The sequence below is a fragment of the Mustelus asterias genome, chromosome 12, assembly GCF_964213995.1.
Source record: "Mustelus asterias chromosome 12, sMusAst1.hap1.1, whole genome shotgun sequence".
Lineage (NCBI taxonomy): Eukaryota > Metazoa > Chordata > Chondrichthyes > Carcharhiniformes > Triakidae > Mustelus > Mustelus asterias.
The window spans coordinates 79431559-79458679 of record NC_135812.1 but is presented as its reverse complement, the minus strand read 5'-3'; positions in this window follow the sequence as shown (position 1 = coordinate 79458679).

The following is a 27121-nucleotide window of genomic DNA, read 5'->3' as shown; positions in this document are numbered from 1 at the left end:
TATTGATTTGATTTCTGCTAAACGCTTGCAGAATGCTTCTTTCATAAAATTTTCGGGATTTACCTGACCACAGATCATGAGGTGGCAGGTTTTCACATAGTTAACCTCCAACATTTTCTGAAAATCAACTTTTGTCTTGGCAATTCAATCATAATTTGGCACCTCTTTGCCTGCCAATTCCTTCAGAACTTTTGGAAGGCGTTTTACTTGCCCTGACAAACGCTACATTTTCCCATTTTAAACAAGCACTTTAAACAGAGGAGGATTTGCATGCATTTAAATTGACTTGATGGGTTGTATGCCCAACTTTATCAGCACTTCCCCCTTTACCACCATGTTCGGCCATGCGGAATCAGTGTGAAACAGACATGCTCCATATAAGACCGATTCGGGTGCTCCATCTGTGAGGGTTAGTGAGGAGGTAAGTGCTTAGTGTCTGATGGCTCTCTGCTCAAGATCGGTGGGGTGGGGGGGGGAATGGGATGGGGAGGAAGGTGGGTCCACTGCCACTCTGCTTGAGATCAGTGGGAGGGGGGAGGGGGGGAGGGGGGTCCGCTGCCACCCTGCCTGAGATCAGTGCGGGTGAAAGGGGATCGGCTGCCACTCTGCCTGAGATCAATGGAGGGGAAGGGTGGATCACTCTGCCTGAGATTGGTGGGGGGGAAGGGGGAGGGTGGATCACTCTTCCTGAGATCGGTGGGGGGGTAGGAGGGTCCGCTGCTACTCTGCTTGAGATCGGTGGGGGGGAAGGCAGGGAGGGGCCTGCGATCAGTCTGGGCGGGGGGATATGGGGGTCAGTAATGTTGTGGGGGGTGGGGCAATGTCTGTGGGAGCCAGGGGGAGACATTTTCTGGCCCAAGAGGGCTGTGGCAGGGGAACAGCGTTCTATCATTTTTTTTCTGCGCATGCGCAGTTGTAGGCTCCGAACCGAGCTGCAGGGTTTTGGGCGCATTAAGCTCCGCCCACAGGTTTGTGCAGCGCGATTCGGAATTGCTGATATTTTTGCAGGCAGAGTGCCGTTTGGGGGCGCCTGAGAACAAGTCTAAAAGTCGGATCTGAAACAGGTTTCAAGTCCGCCCAGCACTTAGAATCAAAATGGTAAAATAAGGCCTTGAATGTATGGAATGATCAGACAAAGGTCACATGATCCAACACTTGGAGGCTAATATGCTGGATTTTGGATAGTCAGAGAGAGACTGCCTTTCCTCTGAAACCTCTCTTTCTTCTGAAACCTCACTCATCAATGTTCAGCTGATTTGAAAAACCCACCAAAAGACCTCACTGCTGCAAAATGAGAGTTCTTAAAGGAAAATACCGAATCAAAACTACTGTCTCCTGTGAGAAACTCAGTGAAGATTTTCTTGCTTGCTACTTGGCCAAGTTTTAATATCTGATACTCTGCAGAGTTTTACTTTTTTGTGGGCTTGGTGGCATTTTATGTATTTTGTTTTTATATTAGTGGGTTGTTGGACATATTTGTACAGTTGAAAATGTTTGTTAATAGCTTGAGTTTTGGCAATAAAACTAATTCTTCATTTGTTAACTCAAGGAGCCTGACTGGCTTATATCTTGCATCGAGCTATACGCAGAAATATATATATTAACTTGGCAATATACCCTCCCTTTTAAACTCAAACTCTATTAAAACCAACTCAGGAGCGGAACAAAGAAAGGAATCAGTTTACACTTGTTAACTTGGCTGGGATTACATTGACAAGGTATGATTGGAAAACAAAAAGGAGAATCTTAAAAACAAAACATTACTTGACCCGGAGTCAATGCAGGTGAGCGAGCAGAAGGATGATAGGGGAACAGGACTTGCTACGAGTTAGGTCATGGCTATAGTGTTTTAGATGAACTCAAGTTTATGAGTGATAGAATATAGGGGACCTGTATTTATACACTGCTTTCAATGTACACAGCCTTTAATGTAATAACAATGTTTTATTGTAGAGATGCAACGGTGATGACAGACTTCTGAAATTGGTATACATTCCTAGTGGTTCTACTTGTTAAGGGCTGGCTGTTTTCCAGCAGTCCACATTTTGAAAACGAGTCAAATATCTCTACAGCGCTGACTTATGTGTTGAGCTGGGAACCATATGCCACAACTGCCCTTTCACCAATCTTAAGGAATGTACACTTGCTTTCCTGCTGTCTCATTAAACGAAAGTAAATTGATGAGGGAATTTCTATAACTTAATTCTTTTAACAAACCTGAATATTCTAGACTATTTCTCTGGAGAAAGAACAGAAGGGGCAATCTTACCAAAAAAATTCTAAGTGGCGAGCAAGCATGGAAATGGAAGAGAGTCGCATCCATTTTTTGGGTGAGCTCCCAAACGCAACCTAGAATAAAAAGAGGTAAGATATGATTCTCACCATCAGAGGGAGTGGGTGGAGCCTATTCATGCCAGGGAGCCAGCTGCTGAGCTGTAGGGGCGTTACTGTGCAGGTGCTCAATTTCCCAATGCACTGAGTACAAGTGTACACAGTGCATTGGGAGATCTGTTATTCGCCCTCATTGCTTCCCGGGTATGCCCCCCCATGCCCCCCCTGATCACACCCCTGGACACCCCCCATCAATCATTCTCCAGACATTGCCCCCCACCCCAAAATGTCCTCCCAGACATTGCCCACCCCCACTGATTGCCACATGGACATTGCTCCCCCCCAGGCCGATCGCCACCCCAGATCTCCTGCAGGCTGATTACTGGCCATAATATCCCCTCCCCCAGCCAATCACCACTCCCAATCCCCCCAGCTGATTTCCCCCCCAGCCCCAGATGATCGCCACCTCCGCCAATACACCCCCCCCCCCCAGTGCAGAGAACCCCCCCCCCCCAACAGAGCTCCCCCTTGGCTCCCTGTTATGGCCCCACCCCCTGTCATAGTGTCATGGGCCCCCTGCCTTCAGTCCCGTTCCTTTCAGGCTCTGTCCCTCTCCTTAGGCCCCACCCTTTGGCACTGCCCGGTGCTTGATGGGCAGTGTCAGGATGCCCGGCAGGCTGTTCCAGGGTGCCATGCTGGCAGTGCCAGTGTGCCAGGTTGACAGTGCCAAGTTGGCACTGCCCATCCCTGCCCCTGGCCACCCATGGGGGCTTCAATGGCATCCAGTCCCTGTTGGTGTGGACCATATGTGATCCTCACTGGTCAGGACCTCCACCAGCGAGTAGGTAAGTACAACTAAGCCCAGACAGTGCCCAGGACTCACTAGTTATATTTAAAATGCATACTGAATATTTAAATCAGCCTTGCGCCCTTCCTGAGCCCAATTCTTTGTCTCTCGTCCGATCTCATCGGCTCATCACACTGATCGACTAGTGGAACAATCGACTGGTGGAACGAGCTGATAAGATTGACCATTCCCCAGAACCTTTCACTGTTTGAGCAAAATGTGAATTTATCTTACAATCTCCTGATTCAAAATTGACATTTTAGTCGGGCATTATAATTGGTGTTCAGAATCTATTTTATCACCCAGGTGAATTTCTATTCCCATTCTTCTCAATCTCTCTTCGAAACAAGTAGATCGGCAACTCTGTTTTCAAGGAAGGCATTCCTATAACTGCATATATAAGAGATTTATTCCATGTAACTAGTCTTCTCAGTAAAAAAAACCTTCCTTATGTCTTAATTACTATGCAGTAAATTTATGCTGAGGCAATTAAAGTTCATGCTAAATAGTTTGGAAACAACCATGCTATGCTTGTTTTTAAGTGTATTCAAGGAAAAAGAGTCTCTGTGAGTGGACGTCCAGAGCGGGAAGGGGTCGATAACTTTGCTGGGTGTTTTCTACAGGCCGCCCAATAGTAACAGGGATGTTGAGGAGCAGATAGGGAAACAGATCCTGGAGAGATGTAGTAATAACAGGGTTGGCGTGATGGGAGACTTTAATTTCCCAAACATCGATTGGAATATCCCTAGAGTAAGGGGTTTGGATGGGGAGGAGTTTGTTAGGTGTGTTCAGGAGGGTTTCCTGACACAGCATGTGGATAAGCCTAAAAGAGGAGAGGCTGTACTCGATCTGGTACTGGCTAATGAGCCTGGACAGGTGTCAGATCTCTCTGTGGGGGAGCATCTTGGGGATAGTGATCATAACTCTATCTCCTTTCCGCTATCTGGAAAGAGATAGGATCAGGCAAGCTGGGAAAGTGTTTATCTGGAGTAAGGGGAAATATGAAGCCATCAGGCAGGAGATTAGAGGCGTAAATTGGAAGGAGATATTCTCGAGGAAAAGTACCGAAGTAAGGTGGCAGATTTTCAAGGAATGTTTGTCTGGAGTTCTGCATGACAACGTTCCGATGAGACAGGGAGGTTTTGGTAGGTTACGGGAACCGTGGTGCACGAAAACTGCGCTGAACCTAGTCAAAAAGAAAAGGAAAGCGTACAAAAGGTTCAGCGAGCTAGGCGATGATAGGGATCTAGATGAGTATACGGCTTGTAGGAAGGGACTTAAGAAAGAAATTAGGAGAGCCAGAAAGCAGGTAAGATTAAGGAGAACCCTAAGGCGTTCTATAAATATGTGAAGAGTAAAAGGATGAGATGTGAAGGAATAGGACCTATAAAATGTGAAGGTAAGAAAGTATGTACAGAACCAGAAGAAATAGCAGAGGTGCTTAATGAATACTTTACCTCGGTATTCACGGTGGAAAAAGACCTGGGTGGTTGTACTACAGGATTGCGGTGGACTGAAAAGATTGAGTATGTGGACATTAAGAAAGAGGATGTGTTGGAAATTTTGAATAGCATCAAGATAGATAAGTCGCCGGGACCGGATGGGATGTACCCCAGGTAACTGTGGGAGGCGAGGGAAGAGTTTGCAGAGCCTCTGGCGATGATCTTTGCGTCGTCGATGGAGACGGGAGAGGTTCCGGAGGATTGGAGGATTGCGGATGTGGTTCCTATGTTCAAGAAAGGGAATAGGGATAGCCCAGGAAATTACCGACCGGTGAGTCTAACCTCAGTGGTTGGTAAGTTGATGGAGAAGATCCTGAGGGACAGGATTTATGAACATTTAGAGAAGTTTAGTATGCTCAAAAGTAGTCAGCACAGCTTTGTCAAAGGCAAATCATGCCTTACGAGCCTGGTGGAGTTCTTTGAAAATGTGACTAAACACATTGACGAAGGAAAAGCGGTAGATTGGATGGGGAGGAGTTTGTTAGGTGTGTTCAGGAGGGTTTCCTGACACAGCATGTGGATAAGCCTAAAAGAGGAGAGGCTGTACTCGATCTGGTACTGGCTAATGAGCCTGGACAGGTGTCGGATCTCTCTGTGGGGGAGCATCTTGGGGATAGTGATCATAACTCTATCTCCTTTACGCTAGCATTGGAAAGAGATAGGATCAGGCAAGCTGGGAAAGTGTTTATCTGGAGTAAGGGGAAATATGAAGCCATCAGGCAGGAGATTAGAGGCGTAAATTGGAAGGAGATATTCTCGAGGAAAAGTACCGAAGTAAGGTGGCAGATTTTCAAGGAATGTTTGTCTGGAGTTCTGCATGACAACGTTCACATGGACTTCAGCAAGGCGTTCGATAAGGTCCCCCATGCAAGACTTCTCGAGAAAATGAGAGGGCATGGGATCCAAGGGGCTGTTGCCTTGTGGATCCAGGACTGGCTTGCCTGCAGAAGACAGAGAGTGGTTGTAGATAGGTCTTTTTCTGAATGGAGGTCGGTCACCAGTGGAGTGCACCAGGGATCTGTTCTGGGACCCTTGATGTTTGTCATTTTCATAAATGACCTGGATGAGGAAGTGGAGGGATGGGTTGGAAAGTTTGCAGACGACACGAAGGTTGGTGGTGTTGTGGATAGTTTGGAGGGATGTCAGAAGCTGCAGCGTGACATAGATAGGATGCAAGACTGGGCGGAGAAGTGGCAGATGGACTTCAACCCGGATAAATGTGTAGTGGTCCATTTTGGCAGGTCAAATGGGATGAAGGAGTATAATATCAAGGTTAAGACTCTTAGCAGTGTAAAGGATCAGAAGGACCTTGGGGTCCGGGTCCATAGGATTCTTAAATCGGCCTCGCAGGTAGAGGAGGTGGTTAAGAAGGCGTATGATGTGCTGGCCTTCATCAATCGAGGGATTGAGTTTCGGAGTCGGGAGATAATGATGCAGCTTTATAAGACCCTCGTCAGACCCCACTTGGAGTACTGTGCTCAGTTCTGGTCGCCTTATTACAGGAGGGATGATTGAAAGGGTGCAGAGAAGATTTACAAGGATGTTGCCTGGATTGGTTGGCATGCCTTATGAGGGTAGGTTGAGGGAGCTCGGTCTTTTCTCCTTGGAGAGACGAAGGATGAGAGGTGGCCTGATAGAGGTGTACGAGATGTTGAGAGGTATAGTTCGGGTGGATTCTCGGAGGCTTTTTCCCAGGGCAGAAATGGCTGCTACGAGAGGACACAGGTTTAAGGTGCTAAGGAGTAGGTACAGAGGAGATGTCAGGGGTATGTTTTTCACTCAGAGGGTGGTGGGTGAGTGGAATCAGCTGCCGTCAGTGGTGGTGGAGGCAAACTCGATAGGGTCTTTTAAGAGACTTCTGGATGAGTACATGGAACTTAATAGGATTGAGGTTTATAGCTCAGCCTATATATAAGCCTAGGTAGGTAGGGACATGACCGGCGCAACTTGTGGGCCAAAGGGCCTGTTTGTGCTGTATTTTTTCTATGTTCTATGTTCTAGAGTAAAGGAGTGAGACAGAGAATCTGGTGAACTGGTGCAGCAACAATAATCTCTCCCTCAATGCCAACAAAATGAAGGAGATTGTCATCGACTTCAGAAAATGTAAAGGAGAACATGCCCCTGTCTACATCAATGGGGATGAAGTAGAAAGGGTCAAAACTGTCAGGTTTTTAGGTGTCCAGATCACCAACAACCTGTCCTGGTCCCCCCCATGCCGATACTATAGTTAAGAAAGCCCACCAATGCCTCTACTTTCTCAGAAGACTGAGGAAATTTGGCATTTCAGCTACGACACTCACCAGCTTTTATAGATGCACCATAGAAAGCATTCTTTCTGTAGTTGTATCACAGCTTGGTATGGCTCCTGCTCTGCCCATGACCACAAGGATCTACAAAAGGTCGTGAATGTAGCCCAATCCATGATGCAAACCAGCCTCCCATCCATTGACTCTGTCTACACTTCCCGCTGCCTCAGCAAAGCAGCCAGCATAGTTAAGGACCCCACGCACCCCGGACATTCTCTCTTCTGCCTTCTTCCTTCGGGAAAAAGATACAAAAATCTGAGGTCACGTACCAACCGACTCAAGAACAGCTTCTTCCCAGCTGCTGCCAGACTTTTGAATGGACTTAGCTTGCATGAAGTTGATCTTTCTCTACACCTTAGCTATGACTGTAAAGTACATTCTGCACTCTCTCATTTCCTTCTCTATGAACGGTATGTCTTGTCTGTATAGTGCGCAAGAAACAACACTTTTCACTGTATGTTAATACATGTGACAATAAGTCAAATCAAATCAAATCAAAATGTCAATGGCCAACAAGGTTTTTGTCAATGGGGGGCAACTCTCTCCCTTGTCTCCACCCTCCGCCCCCGCACCTCCACAACCAGGTCTTTGCGTCACCACAAGGTTGTGTTTCCTCTTCTCTTGCAGCATTTGAAAACAAGAATGAGCATCTTAATAATAAAATATTGTTAGACCAGGATCAATGTAGGTGAGCGAGCAGAGGCATGATAGGGAAACAGGACTTGCTGCGAGTTAGGACAGCAGTTGTAAAGTACATCAACACACAAATTAGGAGCAGGGACAGGCCATTTAGCATCACAAGCCTGCCCTGCCACTCAATAAGATCAATGTCACTATCGTTCTGATATCCCTTGATTGCCTTGTTAGTGAAGAATTTAGCTACTGCTGCCTTAAAAATGTTCATTCCCCCACTGGTGGAATTGGGATCTGTCAGAAATGGGAGCATGACTCCTGGATCCGGGTCCCATCTGATATTTCCCCCATGAATCTGCAGAAATCCTGCCCAATATTTCAGGTCAAAAACCTTTTCAGAGAACCATCAGTTCCATGTTCCTCTCCACAACCTGAGGATTATCTCCAGTATTTTCTGTTTTCTTCCCAGGATCAGCAGTGTTTTGCACATTTAGCAAGATGTTGCAGGAAAAGGCAGCAAGATAAGTAAAGGGGTCAGTAAGGGCACATCTGCCGTCCAAATGTAACAGAGAAAATAAACAGCCGTGTGTTCCGGAAAGATACTGCATGAATTTTGTAGTTCTACTAATTTTTAGAACCTGTAATATCTATGGATTTTGTTCCGTTATCACAGTTTTAATTTAGGTGGTTCCATCTTTTCTTGTTGTTGGGCAACTAACAGTCAAGATATTTGGGGAAACAGGGAAAAAAAACAGATGCTTGTGAAGAAACAAACTTGTTCTTTTGTTTTATTACAGAGCTCATTTGAGTTGAACTGAAGCTGCCTCAATAGCCAAAAGTGTTTGCAAATCAGTTTGAAGGAATCGCTAAAACAGTGTAAATTTATGATGACACCTTACATTAAACAATGATGCATGGTCAAAATGATCTATAACAGAGAAGAAACCTTTCTTCTCTGATATTATGATCAGAAGTGGTTTTAGCTGTTGATTTTAAAAGCTTTAGTGTGGGGCTTGGGTTGAGATACATTGACAAGAGAATGTGACCATTTCGCTGGAATTCTACCGCCCCGCACACCACAGAATCAGAGTGGGCGAGGTGCTGACAGCAGTTGACCTCAGGCAGGAATTTCCGGTCTCGCTCAAGCGAGGCCATAAAATCCCATCCTTTGTGTCTTCTCTGCAGCCGGAAGAAGGCGTTTTCTTTTTTTTTGATTGAATGTAAATTTGTGGAGTTTATGATGATTTTCTTCCTATAGCCAATAGGAGGACTGAATTTGGACCACCTCCAAAAAAAGGAAGGAGGACTGGGTGACTGGGGAATAAAAGTTGAGAAATCCTGATCCTTGTTGGCGTAGCGATACATACCATGGTTTCTGGGGTATAGTTTATCTGCACAGAGTTCCAGACAGAACTCAAAGACAGAAACAAAGAAGAGAAACATTATCTGTACTGACAACATTACCAGTCCCTGGGATCTTGAGAGATGAACTGAGATGAGGAAGAATTTCTTCAGCCAGGAGGTAGTGAATCTATGGAATTCATTGCTGCAGAAGGCTGTGGAAGCCAGGTCATTGAGTGTATTTAAGACAGAGATAGATAGGTTCTTGATTGGTAAAGGGATCAAAGGTTACAGGGGAAAGTGCGGAGAATGATGTTGAGAAACTGATCAGTCATGATTGAATGGCGGAGCAGACTCAATGGGCTGAATGGCCTAATTCTGTTCCTATATTTTATGGTCTTATGGAAAACTTCTATGTTGTCTTCACTACTTGCTGTTAAGTATATGTAAAATCTTGCTTAACAAATTCTACTTGGTTCATAAATACCAGTTATTTGTACTTCGTCGGTCAAATGCCATAGTGTTAAAAATCAAAAATTCAGATCTGAGTAGTTTTGATTGGAAGGGTTTTATACCTTGAAACATTAAACCTTACAGGATACTTGGTGGACTGGCTACCTGGAATTAGAACAATATACATTGAAGAAAGGTTAGAGAGATACTGAGAGTGTCACTATCTGCTCCTGTGGTGGCGATTCTTGCCAGGGTAAACAACATGAAAAGACATAAAATGTAGGCTGTAAAGTCACACACGGAAGTCTGTCTTGAAGCTCGAACAGAGGGGGAAGTAATGTGTGTTTGGTACACATCCAGTCAATAAGGACATGAGGCCATGAAAATAAAATCAGGATGTGGATGAATGGTAGAGTACGTGGCCTTATTCATAAAAATATAAGGGACTTATACAGAAAATGTGTATATTTTTACCACTTAATTACATTGAAATAAATATTTGCTCAGAACCTAATGCCAAGGTGGGATTTAAGGAGAGCTTCAAAAGAGGAAAGTGATGAGGGAGAGTGTTTATGGAGGAAATGTTGATTCATGGATCCAAGTACTAAAGGTACAACTGTCAAAAGTGAGGCAAAAAATAGGAGGAGGGAATGCACCAAGTAAGCTGGATCTCAAACTCCATTTTCCACCCATTACCCGTAACTACTTTATTTCCTCTTGGTATCATTGTTGCTCTTCAACACAAATTGTCACTGATGGAACTCTCATTCACACGTCACCATTCCCAGGCTCAAGTTTCCATTGCTGCCTTTGCTGGCCTCTTGAACTCAATCCACCAAAAAATTATATTTCAGCCAAAAATCCATCACCTCAACCTTAGCCTCCTTGGCTCAAAGCTCTATTGTATGTCTCTCCTTCCTCCATTTCGTTATCAATGGGCAGAATCCTCGGTTTTCATGGTGCCACATTGTCAATTTCCATCTCACAAACCTTGGGAAGCTCCAAGATGGGTGAGAAGTTCAAATGTTAAAAAGTTGAAACAGGAACCCAGTTGCTCACTTCCAGTTTTAACAGAGGTGGCATGACAAGATGGTGACTGACATGTTCCCAGGGCGTGGGTTAGCAGTTTGAACCTTTCAATTTAATATTCTTTCTATTTTTAACAGCAGATATTCTGAAGTTAAAGGGAAGTGAGAAGGGTTGGATCCTTCAGGTAAATACATTTTGGCACTGCTTGGGCAGTGGGAAAGTCAGAAGTGTTTTCACTTGGCCCAGCAAATTTACTAGTACGCTCCACTTTGACCACCCCTAATCGCCTCAGTCTCTGACCCCTGTCAATGTGGTCTCAAACTCCTCATGTTTCTCATGTTGCAGAGAATGTGAAAAGGCTTGTTGCAGAACAGAAAGGCAATGGACTCTGAGCAAGTGTCAGGAGAAGGGTTTGTGATTGAATCAAAATTTTGTTGAAGGAAATAGAGAGTAAGGGTGGATTTTTCCAATTATTTTGGCTGTCGATTTTCTCTCCAATCTCTCCCTGAACACCCTGGGCCCTATTTTACCACTTTGATTCTAAGTGCTGGGCAGACTTGAAACTGGGAGTGTTTCAGATCCAACTTTTAGACCCGGTATCAGGTGCCCCCATATGCACTCTGCCTGAAAAAATATAAGCGATTCCGAATCGTGCTGCACAAGCCTGTGGGTGGGGGTTAACACACCCGAGACTTCAACTGCGCATGCGCAATAAAAAAATAGAAAAACGCTCCCCTACCACTTTGCTCCTGGGCCGGATAATGCCTCCCTCTGGCGTTCAGAGACATTGACCCACCCCCACAACATAACTGACCCCCTTATCCCCCCATCCCCCCACTACCCAGACCGATCGTGGCCCCCTATTCCCCTTCCCCTCCAACACCGATCACACGCAGAGTGGCAGCGGACCCCCCATTCCCCACCACCGATCACTCACAGAGAGGCAACAGACCTCCCCTGTCCCTGCCAACCGCCCCCCTCAGTGAGCAATCTGATCCACCTCCTTTCCCCCCACCAAAGAGCTATCTAACCTGCCGCCCTCCCCCCCACCAGAGAGCCATTTGACCCGCTGTCCTCTCCCCCCACCAGAGAGCCATCTGACCCACCTCCCTCCCCCCACCCCCAACCACCACTGATCTGAGTCAAAGAGCAACCGGACGCTCTGAACTTACCTCCTCAGAAGCTGGAGTGCCCGAATTGGACCTTTGCGGACTGTGTCTGTTTCGTGCTGAATCTGGACGGGCAAATGCAGTGTAAAGAGAGAAGTGCAGGTAAAGTTGGGCATCCAGCCCACTAATTCAAGTTAAATGCTTTCAACTGGGGGTGGTCCCGTTTGTGGCCATTTTCAGCCATTGGTAAAGGGGGAACGGCCACAGAGGCAGTCGTGGATCGCGCTACTCGCCTCACACCCGACCTCACCAAGTTTTCGCGCCCAAAAAGGGGTGCAACATGATGTTAAATTGGGCCCCCTATCTCTGACTCCAATCTCCCCTACCACACCTTCCCATCCTGCATCAGCCCCAACCCTCCTAATCCCCAGTCTGGGGTCCTCTACCCAAGGCAGCATAGAACATTCCTATTCATGGACTGGGACCTCCTTTACAGCATCCCCACCTGTCAGGAAGCTCATTCTGTCAATCGGACTGGATTCCGGGGAAAATGTGGGGGCAACTTGTTGAAGAACTGTGCCACCATGCTGTGGGGTGGCACAGTGGCACAATGGTTAGCACTGCTGCCTCACAGCGCCAGGGACTCGGGTTCGATTCCCGACATGGGTCACTGTCTGTGTAGAGTCTGTACATTCTCCTCGTGTCTGCGTGGATTTCCTCTGGGTGCTCTGATTTCCTCCCACAATCCGAAAGACGTGCTGGTTTGGTGCATTAGCCATGCTAAATTCTCCCCCAGTGTACCCGAACAGGTGCCGGAGTGTGGCGACTAGGGAATTTTCACAGTAACTTCATTGCAGTGTTAATGTAAGCCTACTTGTGACACTAATAAAAAAACTTTAAGAAACAAATAAATCAAACACACTGTGGAGTTGAAACTCGTTGACGTTCTCAGGAAAACCTGAAAATCAAACTGAACTCTCCCTCCCTCGCACTGAAACCCCACCCCTGTAAATATCAGGCCGATTGTGCACCATCATATATGTCCTATCTGTAGAAACATAGGCTGAGATTTTGTGTTCCCATTTACCATGAGTGAAAATGGCAACAGGGGCACAAAATATCGTGAGAGGCCGAAGACGAAACTTGCTCTGGCAAGATTTGCTGGATTGGTCCCCACCAATGATGTAATGGTGTCTCTGCTATACAACTGTCAATTTAAGGGACACCACAATTGAAAGGGAGTGAGCTTCCTGTGGATGTGTAATGAGTGGGTGAGTAGATGAATGATGATAGATGAGAAGAGTGACTTACCCCGGCAGAATGGAGGGCATCATTCATCCTCTTCCTGCATTGAATGCCCATCCTCCTCAGCAGGAAGCTGGTGCTTACCAGCACTGCCATCGCTCCCCATGAGAGGTTGGTGACCTTGCTGGAGGATTTCCTCCATGTGCGTGGGTAGAAGACATCTCGATGTTGTTCCGTGGCATCCAGCAGCATGGTGAGGGAGGTCTTTGAGAATCAAAGTGCGGACTTCCTACAAGCCATTCTCTGCCTTGAACCTAGAACATGTGACTGGGAGCGCTGGGGCGGCCTTTGGTTGGAGCACTCAGCTGATGGCAGGGCAGGTGAATTAGGGGCTGCCCACCACGGAGGCGGTGTGAAACTGTGCAGAAATATTAGCTTTTCACAGTAGCTGAAAATACAGTGCAAAAAACCCACGAACAGAACAGGCAGGCGATGCACCGCTTTTCCCGGCAAGATCAACAGCCAAAATAATCGGAAAAATCCACCCCTATTGGATGTTTCCGATTATTTTTTTATTTCCTTTTTCCTTTATTATTTTATTTCCTTTGACCAAATCTTGATTCAATCACAAACCCTTCTCCTGATTCTTGCTCAGTGTCCATTGCCTTTCTGTTCTGCAATAAACCTTTTCACATTAAATGTACCCAAGAAACATCATTGTTTGCTCTACCAGTGTTATTTTGCTTCAAGCAGCCATGACTTATTTACCAATTCCTCTGGTAACAAAACCCAAGATTAGGAGAATCAGTGCTGCAGTTTAGTTGAAAATATTCTCTTGCAATAGTGAAACTTAAAAAAAAGATACATCGGGGAGTTCAAGACATTTTCGGTCAGTGAGGTCCTGGTATCACAATCATGAGTTAATTATCTTGGTGTATTATGACCAGTTTCTGTTTTCAAGTGGAGAAAATCAATTTATTCAGCTGTAAGCATCTTAAGAGTAAGACTTGATCTGCAAGTTTAACTGGATGATCGGGAAAAACCCAGAAGAAAATAATGTTTTAATAATGTGCCAAACACCTTTGATCTGAGATTATATAAACAGTTCAGTCCTAAATAAAACTCCAAGACATGGAAAGCCCCAGCAGCATTTAGAGTCAATAATGAAAGAATAAATGGCCTTGGCAATTGAAGCCTTGGAGGTTTAATGAGGAGTACAATGTTGGAAAGAAAGGGAACTAAATTTAATAGTTCCTCGATTATTCTGCACCTGTTCATTGTGATTCAAGGAACATGTGAAATCCTTACTGCACCTGCTTAGTACCAGCATGCAACTAATGCTAATCAGATTGTTCACATGGACTCCAAGAGCATGAGACACTAAAATGAGTTAGAGCAAACATAATGATTGACAAAATACCTTTGGGCACTGTTACTTTCTGAGTACTGAGGCTTGCCCTAGTAATCTGACTTCTGACGTTATCTTGCGTAAGTCAAAGGATTGAGGCAGAATTCATTTTTGCACACCGCATGAAACACTTAAAGCCAGCCTGTACTTCTTAAAGGGGAGTTGCATTCTGGCTGGAGCAAGTGATGGAAGTTACTTCACTGTGAAAAAGTTTGAATAATGGCACAACATGGAAACATAAAAACGTAGAAACTAGAAGCAGGAGTTGGCCATTCAACCCTTCAAGCCTGCTCCGCCATTCATTTTAATCATGACTGATCATCAAATTCAATATCCTGATTCCCCCCGTCCCACCATATTCCTTGACCCATTTAGCCCCAAGAGCTATATCTAATTTCTTCTTGAAATCACACAACGTTTTGGCCTCAACTATTCTCTGTGGTAGTGAATTCCACATATTCACCACTCTCTGGATGAAGAAATTTCTCCTCACCTCAGTTCTAAAAGGTTTACCCTTATTCTCAAACTATGACCCCTAGTTCTGGACTCCCCACCATTGGGAACATTCTTTCTGAATCTACCATGTCTACCCCTGTTAGAATTTTATAAGTTTCTATGAGATCCCTTTTCATCTTCTAAACTCCAGTGAATGAAATCCTAAACAACTTAATCTTTCCTCATATGATAGGCCTCTATCCCAGGAATCAGCCTGGTAAATCTTTACTGTACTCTCTCTGTAGCAAGGACATCCTTCCTCAGATAAGGACATCAAAATTGTACATAATGCACAAAGTGTGGCCTCACCTACGCCCTGTATAAGTGCAGTAAAACATGGGAGAGAGTGCTCCAGGACACTCAGATGTTTCATGGAGGCCTTTGCAGAGGAAGAGAGAAGGGCTGTGTCAATGAAAGGCCCAGAGGCTGTGAGACAAATGCCCAGTTGGATTCAATAGCTGCGGCAGTCGGTATTCAGTGTAACCTGTGCCGGCGCTCAGCCACACAGCAATCCAGAAGACACTGTGCAGGCTGTTCACAATGAAAGCCTTCCTTTCTCAGATACCCAGCACACATGGACGTGCAAAAAATGTTCAATGTACGATGCACTGAAATGAACAGACATTCAATGCCAGGAGTTGAGCCTCCAAGGAGCTGGATGCAGTACCGCAAGAAGTTCAATGACCTTTTATTAGTGGTCAAGTTTAGTCAATTCATCTTCAAATTCTACATTCCATCAACTCTTGCCTCAAATACTGCTCTACGCATCACTTCACCCACAGTCATCTACCAACAATCTCTATCAATCACAACTCATACTTAAGATTCATAGGTACACCTCACCCTCACAAACTTAGTACAATTGCTAGCTTCACACCCACATCTGACAACTTGCAGACATTGCCATCTATTTCCTCGGACAGCCACATCACCCATTAGTCCACATTCACTGACACACAACCCTCACATTTACAAGAAGTTTCACAACACCAGGTAAAAGTCCAACAGGTTTATTTGGAATCACAAGCTTTCGGAGCGCTGCTCCTTCATCAGGTGAGTCAGGTCTTACTCTGCTCAACCCAGTCCAATGCCAGCATCTCCACATCATTTACAAGACAAAGTAGCCTGTAATAGAAGACAGCAGAATTTAACTGGTGGGGGACAGATACACGTAAACCCCATGGGAGGAGATGATACTTGCTATTATTGGGTGGCCAAAGCTGAGATCATTGTCAGTAGCAGAGTTGTAACCACTGAAGATGACAGGTATGCTTATACATATTGTCACATACCCCTCATTGCACGGGTTTACAAGTACCAGGTGGTATACGCATGTACCTCTTGCTTTCCACCTCTCCCCTCACCACAGACCTAGTCTTGTGCCTTTCTCCTTTCAGATTCCCGAAATCCTGGCCAGGAAGTGGTGGAACCAACAGGTTGAAGGTGGAACAAAACACTGATGATAAAAATAAACACCAGCACTTAATTCGCACGAACTGCATATCATTTATATCAGCAGGAGCGACTTGCAGTCAGACTGCTGATGCCCTCGCTAAAATGTGCAGTCCAAAGCCAGGCTCCACAACTGCTTGAAGGCAGTCTCCAAATGATGTCTCCTCCACTGAAAGCCAGCAGTCGTCCATCAGCCATGCTGCAACCCTTGGGTTAACACTACATTGCAGCATTAAAACCAGCCAAAGACAAATGGAAGACAGAAGATGAAATGCACAAGAGTAAGGCACAGGGAAGGCGATGGCCTAGTGATAATATTGCTAGACGATTAATCCAGAAACTCAACTAATGCTCTGGGGACCCGGTTTTGAATTCCATCATGGCAGATGGTGGAATTTGAATTCAATAAAAAATATCTGGAATTAAGAATCTACTGATGACCAAGCAACAATTGTCGATTGTCAGAAAAATCCATCTGGTTCACTAATGTCCTTTAGAGGAGGAAATCCGCCATCCTTATCTAGTCTGGCCTACATGTGACTCCAGAGCCACAGCAATGTAATTGACTGTTGGTGAATAGGGAATTGGGCTTGTATTCACTGCATCACAGTTGGATGAGTTCTTCCTGGAGTAATCGAGGTTGACAGCATGGAAATAGGCCCAACTTGTCCATGTTGCCTGGTTTTTACCATTAAGTTAGTCCCAATTGCCTGCATTTGGCCCATATCCCTCTATACCCATCTTACCCATGTAACTGTCTAAATGCTCTTCAAAAGACAACCTCTGGCAGCTTGTTCCAGACACTCACCACCCTCTGTGTGAAACAATTGCCCCTCTGGATACTTTTGTATCTCTCCCCTCTCACCTTAAATCTCTGCCCTCTAGTTTTAGACTCCCCTGCCTTTGGGAAAAGATGTTGACTATCCTCCTTATCTATGCCTCTCATTATTTTATAGACCTCTATATTATCACCCCTAAGCCTCCTACGCTCCAGGGAAAAGAGATCCCTGTCTATCCAGCCTTTCCTTATAACTCAAACTATCAAGTCCTGGTAGCATCCTGGTAAATCCTTTTTGCACTCTTTCTAGTTTAATAATATCCTTTCTATAATAGGGTGACCAGAACTGTATACAGTATCCCAAGTGTGGCCTTATTAACATCTCGTACAACTTCAACGAGACATTCCAACTCCTGTATTCAATGTTCTGACCTATGAAACCAAATGCCTTCTTCACCACCCTGTTCACCTGTGACTCCACTTTCAAGGAGCTATGAGCCTGTACTCCGAGATCTCTTTGTTCTGCAACTCGCCCCAACGCCCTACCATTAACTGAGTAGATCCTGCCTTGATTCGATCTACCAAAAATGCATCACCTCACATTTATCTAAATTAAACCCCATCTGCCATTCATTGGCCAACTGGCCCAATTGATCGTAACTGCAGTGTGGAATTCGTGCCACAGGTAACAAGCATACAATGAAAGAAATGTTGTTGAAAAGTGCATAAGAAACAATAAAACAGAAAATGCTGGAAAAATTCAGGAGGGCTGGCAACATCTGTGGGGAGAGAAAATAGAGTTACCCTTTCAAGTCTGTGTGACTTTCCTTCAGAGCTAAAGAGAGAAGAGAGAATTTTTTTGGATTATATATTGTGTAAGAGGAGGTGGAGCAATTGGAGCAGAGTAGAAGATCAGTGATTGGTGGGAGTTAGGAGAGATTGCAGCAAAGATGTGTAGCTGAGGAGACAAAGGATGAAATCTTGCACCCACATTCGCTGTCTGTGAGGTTGCCAGTGGGGGCTCAAGATCTGGAAGATGCAGTTCTCGCTGGTGACAACCCGACTTTGGATCTTCCCCACCCCTCAAAGTGGGTTTGAACCTGATTTGCCTGCATGAACATGCATTTCCACACTATTAATCCACTTCCCCTCCATATCTTGACCTCCCCAGATATTGACACAGATGTGAACCTGTCATGGGGGTCTCCCTGGGGGCGTAAAGATAAGTTTAGCCCTCAGGGGAGAGGGACATGGCTGGGATGGGGGTGGGGGGGGGGGGGCGGTGGGGGGAGGAGGGGTGGATGATGTAGAAGGTGTAGGGGGAAGGAGCAGTGGTTGTGGGGGGAGGGGGGTGGGAGAGAGAAGAGGTAGATGATTGTGGTGGGGGGGTGGTGGTTGGGGGGTGGGTCAGAGTGAAAGCTCACTCTGATTGAGGGCATGGAGGGGAGCCCCTGAAGCCTCAGTGGTGGGGTGGGAGAAGGTTTATTGGAGTTTTGAGTGGGGTGCCCTTTAAAGATGGCGTCCCGGTCTCTCGCAGCTGGGTTTTGCAGGCATGTTTAAGCACCCCCCTCCATGACAGCATGAATTAAACCCCTTTGATTTTTTTGGCAGAGTGTGGTAGAATCTGGAGAGAAAACCAACCCATTTACTGGTGAGAAACACCTGGGTTTTCTTGCCAAAAACAACATTCTGCCATTTTTTGTTAAGATTTCACCCAGTGGAAGCACTAATGGTTGGAGAAAGTGCCGGTGGTTGCACAAAGATAAGATATCAGAACACTGAATGGGAGAATAAAGGTCAGTGCTCAGTGAAAGCAAAACTAAAGATAAAGTGACAGATAGCCTGGTGGGGGAGGGGAGGAGGTTTTTGCATTGGGACAAAAAATGTTTGGGATATAAAAAAATAGCCAAGATGGAGGTGAAGGGTTACAGTCTAAAACTGTTGAACTCAATATTGAATCCTGAGGGCTGTAAAGTGCCTAATTGGAGCTGCTCCTCTAGAGTATGTTGGGCTTCACGCGAACATTGCAGCAGTTGTAGAAGTTTAGGGTCAAGCTTGTGGACTGAACAAATGTGTTCAGCAAAGCAGTCGCCCAACCTGCGTTTGTCTCCCTAGTATAGAGCAGACCATGGGCGCGATTCTCTGGTTTCCCCATGACATGTTTCTTGGTAGCGGAGGTGACCCACAATTGGCCGTTGGCGAGATCTTTTAGTCAATGGATTTTCCATTGACTCCACCCCACATTGTTGGAAAACCCAACCTTAAATGTTGCAAAGGGAGGATTTAAAGGAGCAGGTGCTGCACCTTCTGCAGTTGCAAGGGAAGGTGCCGTGGGAAGGCTATGAGGAGTTGGGCATAATGGAGGAATGGACCAGGATGCCATGGTAGGAACTGTCACTGTGAAATGTTGACAGGAGGAGCGAGGGGAAGATGTATTTTGTGGAGGCATCATGCTTGAATTGGTGGAAATCGTGAAGAATGATTCTTTGAATGCGGAGGCTGGTGGGTTGGAGAGTGAGGACAAGGGGACCCTATCATAGCTCTGGGAGGGGGTGAAGAGGTAAGGGGTAAGATGCCCTTCTTACCATTCAAGGAGAGTTGGGGGTCTGGGGTGGAGTTATAGGATGGGATTTTCAGGCCGTGTTCGCCTCAAGTTCGGAAAATCCCGCCCGAATTTAATGGACCTTTGCATGCCCCACTTGTTATGATTCCTGTGGCAGGCGGGACAGTAAAATTCAGCCCATAGTTTCTAGTGGGGAATGGTGGGTGAGGGCTTAGTCTGGTGGTTAGAAGGATAGTTGTGGGGTCAGGGGTGTAGTGGGGGAATAGGCGAGTGATTGGGTTGGGTAGGGTGGGTAGTCAGGGAAATTCAGTAGGATAGTTACCCTGGAGTTAGAACTAGTTTTAATCCTTCTAAGATTTCTTTGTTAACTAATCTCCTTAGAGAGTTGGAGATATCTGAATCCTCTGACTTTAAATCGGAGCTCAGAGGCTTCCAGATTCAGGATAATTATCCAGTGGAAATTAAAACTTCCCAAGCAACTCCCATGGAGTTCTTGCATTGGGACTTCCAAGGCGTTCCCCAGCACATTTTCTGGGATTCTGCCAAGGTACGATCATCACAAAAGGCTCCCATCACTGAGAAGATCTTGGCCCACAATTAACTCAAGGAGCAGGATCTTCTGGCTAAGATCACCCCAAGGCTGGAAATTCCCACCCAAGGTCAACGGACATTTGCACGGTCTACCCCCGCCGCTACGATTCCTGTGGTGGGTGGGATGGGAAAATTCCACCCACAGCCTTTCAGCAAGGCATAAACTAAAATGCTGAATCAAGATACATTGCAGGACTGATCATATACCTGATCCAAGGAGCGGAACTTAATAAAGAACAAAGAACAGTACAGCACAGGGGAGGCCCTTGGGCCCACCAAATCTGTGCCAACACAGATGTCCCTCTAATCTAATATTTTTTTGCCTCTATGCGATCCATATCCCTCTATTCCCTGTCTATTCATGTATCTATCCAGATGCTAATTAGACGTTGTTATAGAATCTGCTTCCACCACCTCTTCTGGCAGCGCATTCCAGGCATTCACCACCCTCTGTGTGAAAAACTTGCCCCTTACATCTCTTTTAAACTTTCCACCCATGCCCCCGAGTAATTGACCTTTCGACCCTGGGAAAAAGATTCTGACTATCCACCCTATCCAAGCCTGTCATAATCTTGTAAACCTCTATCAGGTTCCCCCTCATCCTCTGATGCTCCAATGAAAATAATCAAAGTTCTTTCAAACTTTCTTCATAATCCATATCATCCAAACCAGGCAACATCCTGGTAAATCTTTTCTGCACCCTTTCCAATGCATCGACATTCTCCCAGTAGTGTAGGAGACCAGAATCGCACACAATACTCGAAATGCAGCTGCACCATGATTTTCCAATTCCTATGCTCAACGCTCCAACCCATGAAGGCCAGCATGCCATACGCTTTCTTGACCACCTTGTCCACCTGAGTTGTCACCTTCAGGGAAGTGTGGATCTGCACGCCTAGATCTCTCTGTGTGCTAATATTTCTAAGGGTGCCGCCATTTACTGTATACTTTCCTCCTGCAGTAGACTTTCCAAATCGCATCACCTCACATTTGTCTGGGTTAAATTCCATCTGCAATCTTTCGATCCAGATCTCCAGTTGATTTATATTCTGCTGTATCCTTTGACAATCCTCCTCACTATCTGCTACTTCCCCAATTTTTGTTTCATCTGCAAATTTACTAATCAGACCATCCACATTTTCCTCCAAATCATTTATGTGTACTACAAACAACAGAGGCCCCAGAACTGATCCTTGTGGAATACCGCTTGTCACAGACCTCCAGTTAGAAAAATATCTTTCCACTACTATTCTCTGTTTTTTATGCCCAAGCCAGTTTTGTATCCATCTTACCAGCTCACCTCAGATCCCATATGACTTCACCTTCTGTATCAGCCTGCCATGAGGAACCTTATCGAAGGCTTTACTAAAGTAATTTGATGAGTATTCATGGCGTGTAAACATAGGGAAAAAGGATTCCTGTTGCTGGACATCTTGAGCCCCGTGCAACACGCCACTTAAACACCTGTTGACTTCATGCCTTAAACTCGAAAGATGCTCTCAATAACTTCCCTCATTCCTGTTCACATCTGGAGTGCTTGTCAGGCATCCAGGGGAAAGGTAACTTCTGATGTGTTGGCCTTTGTCCAACTGTACAGTGAGGTATAGAGGGAAATGTACAGCTTTCTTAAAATTCTCTGTACTTGTGTTCAAAACCTGAGACGATCAGGGATTGGTTACTCTTTCCATGGTCAGCTCTCTGAGAGATCAAAGGACGGAGTTCTTATTAACCTGTTTCAAAATTCCCATTTTGACTGTTCAAAGTCCCCCAAACATTCCACATGGTTCATATGCCTCACACAAGTGCATTGCTACAGTGTTTCAAGGCTTCTCACAACCCTGACCACTCCAATGGCGACCCCCATGAAGCCAGAAGAAGGTTCAAGAATTCATTAGTGAGGCCCATCCTATTGGTGTCTTGATAATCATTTGTACCATTGAAATGTCTGCAGTAAAAACAGGCCTATAGTTGACCTTATAGTTATAGACTCTTGGTCATTTTATTGCACATATCCTATTGCATTTCTGTGCTTGCCTACACAGGTAAACTGACCATTGCTATTTTTCATTTACTTAATTAACCCTTTTGTTCCCACAAAGATCAAGTGAGCAAATTGAATTGTGGCCAATTTGATGGAATCTGATTGTGCCTCATGCAATTTCATAATTTCAAGTACATATTACAATGGGATATTGAACAATTTGAGACTTTCCCCTGCAACAGTGGCTGCACAGAGTTAATTGCATTGGTCACGGATGTCAGTGTTTTTGTGGTGATTGGCAATAACATTGTTTACTTCAGGTCTGCATCTTGCCCAAACTCCTCCTTGCAGGAGGATGTATGTAGGCTCAAGGGAGCTTCTACGTGTATCTGGCAATCCCTGAAACGATGTGGAGATGCCGGCATTGGACTGGGGTAAACACAGTAAGAGTTTTAACAAAACCAGGTTAAAGTCCAACAGGTTTATTTGGTAGCAAATACCATTAGCTTTCGGAGCAGAGCTCCAAAAGCTAACGGTATTTGCTACCAAATATACCTGTTGGACTTTAACCTGATGTTTTTAAATCCCTGAAACTACAGTAGAATGGCTGCAGGAAACAAATATTGCAGCTGCATCCGAAGATAAAATTAATTTCCACCCTCTACAGTTGCAAAGGAAATGAGTCAATATCATAGCAGATGAAGATATCAAACCAGTAAATAACTAATGCGAAGAATACAAACAGAGTTAAGCAAACAAATGTTTTCTTGTCCTCTGGGTGTCTGATCAGCAGGGACGAGGGTATTGTGAGCATTGTTCAGGACATGTGTAATTTTTAGTCTTCTGGTTCAGTCAAAGACCAAAGGCCTGGGTGAAAGAGACCAGTAGTTTCGTTTTTGTGGGTTAAAGTAAAGAGATTGGGGTGGGCATAGCAAGGCTTGGGTCCTTTGGTTTCATCGTTTAAAGAGAAACAGAAAGCTGAGTGCAGGAGGCCTGTTATCCCATGGGTTAAAAAGTAAAACACAAACTAGTTTGTGAGGGTTGAGTTTCTGTGGGCTATTCATTAAACCTGGATGCGATTGAATCAAAATAAATCAGTTTGCACATTTTGTTTTTCATTGAAAGGTCCTGCATGATGTTATTCACTTGTTCATCAGCTATCAGTGCGCTATTCCTATCCTTGTGATTTTTGAACCATAAACAATTGAATTAGTTAAAGGATTTTATAATCCAGTCCTTTTTCCAGCATCATTATTTATTCTATTCATGTCTGAACACTCGTAACATCAAGTGCTACACAACTAAAGTGCTCCATTCTTTTTATTTGGGGAGGTGATGGCCTATTGGTATTATTGCTGGACTATCAACCTGGAAACTCAGCTAATGTTCTGGGGACCCGGGTTCGAATCCACCACAGCAGATGGTGGAATTTGAATTCAATTTTTAAAAATCTGGAACTAAGAATCTATTGATGACCATTGTTGATTGTCGGAAAAATCCATCTGATTCACTAATGTCCTTTAGGGAAGGAAATCTACTGTCCTTACCCGGTCTGGCTGACATGTTATTCCAGAGCCACAGCAATGTGGTTGACTCTCAACTGCCTTCAGGCAACTAAAGATGGGTAATAAATGCTGGCCAGTCAGCGACGTCCATGTCCCATGAATGAATAAAACAAAAGTGTTTCAATGGTTACATCAAAAGAGGTATAAATGGACGCAGACTACACTGGTGGTTGCTGGATTCGGAGCTATATGCTTGCAATGTGTAGCTCTGTAAATAAATATAAAAGTATAAAGATTGGTCCGGTTCTATCTTTCACCAACTGGCTTTCTTGAATCGAATATTAATTAAGGCGTCTATTTAAGCAATGATAATTGCCACTCTGAACAATCATTATTCTTGCTACCTTTCATCAAACCACTTGCTGCAGCATTCTGCTGAACTATCATGCTCTCAAGAGTATTCTATACGCCATGACCACTTCCTATATGTAATTCAGATGCTGATCCTAAACTCACCACTTCCCTGTGTTCTGAGTCACTCTGAATGGGGATGTCCAGAACCAGGGTCATAGTCTACGGATACGGGGTATTTTAGGACTGAGATGAGGCAAAATTTCTTCACCCAGGCTGGTTAGCCTGTGGAATTCACTACCAAAGAAAGCTGTTGAGGCCAAAACATTGTTGCCGGAATTCTACCGCCACGCCCACCACAAGAATCGGAGCGGGCGAGTGGTGGATAATGAGAGAGTCCATTGACTTCGGGCGCGATTTTCTGGTCTCGGGTCAAGCGAGACTGTAAAAACCCGCCCTGTATGTCTACAAGAAGGAGTTAGATATAGCTCTTAGAGTGAAGGGGATCAAAAGATGGAGGGGAAAGGCGGGATCAAGCTATTGGGTTGGATGATCAGCAACGATCATAAGGAACTGCAGAGCAGGCTCGAAGGGCTGAATGGTCTCCTCCTGCTCCTATGTTGTGGGTTTAAGTTCCATTTGCAGAACACAAAATCTAGACTGACACTGCTGGGCAATTCTAAGGAGACACAGCAGTGGCAGAGCTGCTGTTTTTTGGATGGGATGTTAAACTGAGATCCTGTCTGCCCCTCAAGTTCAATGTAAAATGGCCCAATACAATGGCACTATTTCAGAGAACAGCAGTAGATTTCTTGCCAGGGTCCCTCAATCAACATTGAACATCAAATTACCTGGTCATTATAACAAGTCTGTTTGGGGGATCTTGCTCGACACAGACTGGCTGCTGTGAATCTTTCGTACATAAAATAGCTACAGCACATAAGGAAGTGTACGGCTGAACACTTTGCTGCCCCTAAGTGCTCAAGAATAAACCCCAGCAAGTGTTCCCAAGCCTAGAAAAGGGTTTTTTATTGTGTGATCTACTGCATTTTGACAGGGAAATGAGGAAATGGAATATAATGAAAAGGCACTGTAGGATCAATCTTATTGCAATTCAATAACTAACACACATTAGCAAGGCCACAAACAAGACATTTCAGTTCAATTCTAGAGGAATATAATTGACATCAGGACAATTGCATTAATATTGATAAAAGCCTTAGATCATCTTCAAAATAAGGAGCACAGTTCTAATTTCCATATTACAAAAATAATATAAAGACACTGGAGAAAGTGGGGGAAAAAAAAGATTTACCAGCCTGATGAAATATTTTACTAGTCTGAATTTTCAAACTAATAAAACCAAGATGGTATAAATATCATTTTTTTTATTCATTCGTGGGTCATGGGCGTCAATGGCTGGCCAGTCTTTATTGCCCAACCCTAGTTGCCCTTGGAGGGCAGTTGAGAGTCAACCACATTGCTGTGGCTCTGGAGTCACATGTAGGCCAGACCGGGTAAAGACGGCAGATTTCCTTCCCTAAAAGACATTAGTGGACCAGGTGGGTTTTTACAACAATCAACAATGGCTTCACGGTAATCAGTAGATTCTTAATTCCAGGTATTTTTAATTGAATTCAAATTCCACCATCAACCATGGCGGGATCCAAACCCAGGTCTCCAGAACATTAGCTGAGTTTTTGGACTAATAGTCCAGCGATAATAACATTAGACCATTGCCTTCCCATCAGGCAAGACTGAACACATTGGACGAAGAAGAGATTGGCTGAAGGATGATCGATTGGAAGTCTTTAAAGTTGTGAAGAAGTTTTATTTGTGGAGTAGATCAAAGCTTGGACATAAATATATGAATAAATTCCATAAAGAATTCAGGAGAAACATTTTCCTGAGAGAGTTGTTCAAATGTGGAACTTGCTACCTTATGGATGAGCTGTGATAAATAGCAAGCAGCAGCTGGATAAACATGAAATGGAAAGGAAAAGCAGAATTCCCAGAGGGTGGGAGGAGATCACAAGGAGCATAAATAGTGTGGAAGTGTGGCCCCATAAGCGGCGGATGCTTGTGGGTCACGTGACTCTCTTATCAGGAGGAAACATGTGAACTGGTACCTATCGGGTTTTGGTAGGAGGGAACCTTTAGTGTGAGACAGTGGGCCCGATTTTACCATCGCATTGCGCCTGTTTTCAGGCACAAAAACTTGGTAAAGGTGGGCGTGAGGAGAGTAGCGCAATCCGCGCCCGTCTCTACGTTGGTTCCCCCTTTACCAAGGCCCGAAAATGGCCGCAATCAGGACCGCGTCCGAAACAGGCGCGATGACCATTTAAATGCATTTGCATGCATTTAAATTGACTTAATAGGCTGCACGGCCAACTTTACCAGCACTTACCCCTTTACCATTGCGTTCACCCATCCAGAATCGGCGTGAATCAGACATGCTCCATATAAGTCCGATTCGGGCGCTCCATCAGTGAGGGTTAGTGAGGAGGTAAGTGCCTAGCATCCAACAGCTCTCTGCTTCAGATTGGTGGGGGGGAAAGGTGGGTCCAATAGCTCTCTGCTTGAAATCGATTTGGGGGGGGGGGGGGGGGGGGAGAAGGTGGGTCCGTTGCCACTCTGTTTGAAATCGTTGGGGGAGGGTGGAAGGGGGGCCGCTGCCACTCTGCGTGAGATCAATGGGGGGAAGGGGGGGGTCCATTGCCACTCTGCCTGTGACCAGCGGGGGGGGGGGGGAGAAAGCGGGGGGGGTCCCCTGCCATCCTGCCTGTGATCTGTGAGGGGGAAGGGAGGTCTGCTGCCACTCTGCCTGAGATTGGGGGGGGGGGGGAGGGGGTGGGGAGGGGGGGTCGACCGCCATTCTGCCTGTGATCAGTGGGGGGGGAAGGGAGGGTCTGCTGCAACTCTACCTGAGATCAGTGGGGGGGAAAGGGGGTCCATTGCCATTCTGCCTGTGATCAGTGGGGGGGGAAGGGGAGGTCTGCTGCAACTCTGCCTGAGATCAGTGAGGGGGAAGGGGGGGAGGGGCCCGCGATCGGTCTGGGTGGCGGGGGCGGTTGGGGGGATAAGGGGGTCAGTAATGTTGTGGGGGGTGGGACAATGTCTGTGGGGGCCAGGCAGAGGCATTATCCGGGAGGGATGTGGCAGGGGAGCCGCATTCTATCATTTTTATTCTGCCCATGTGCA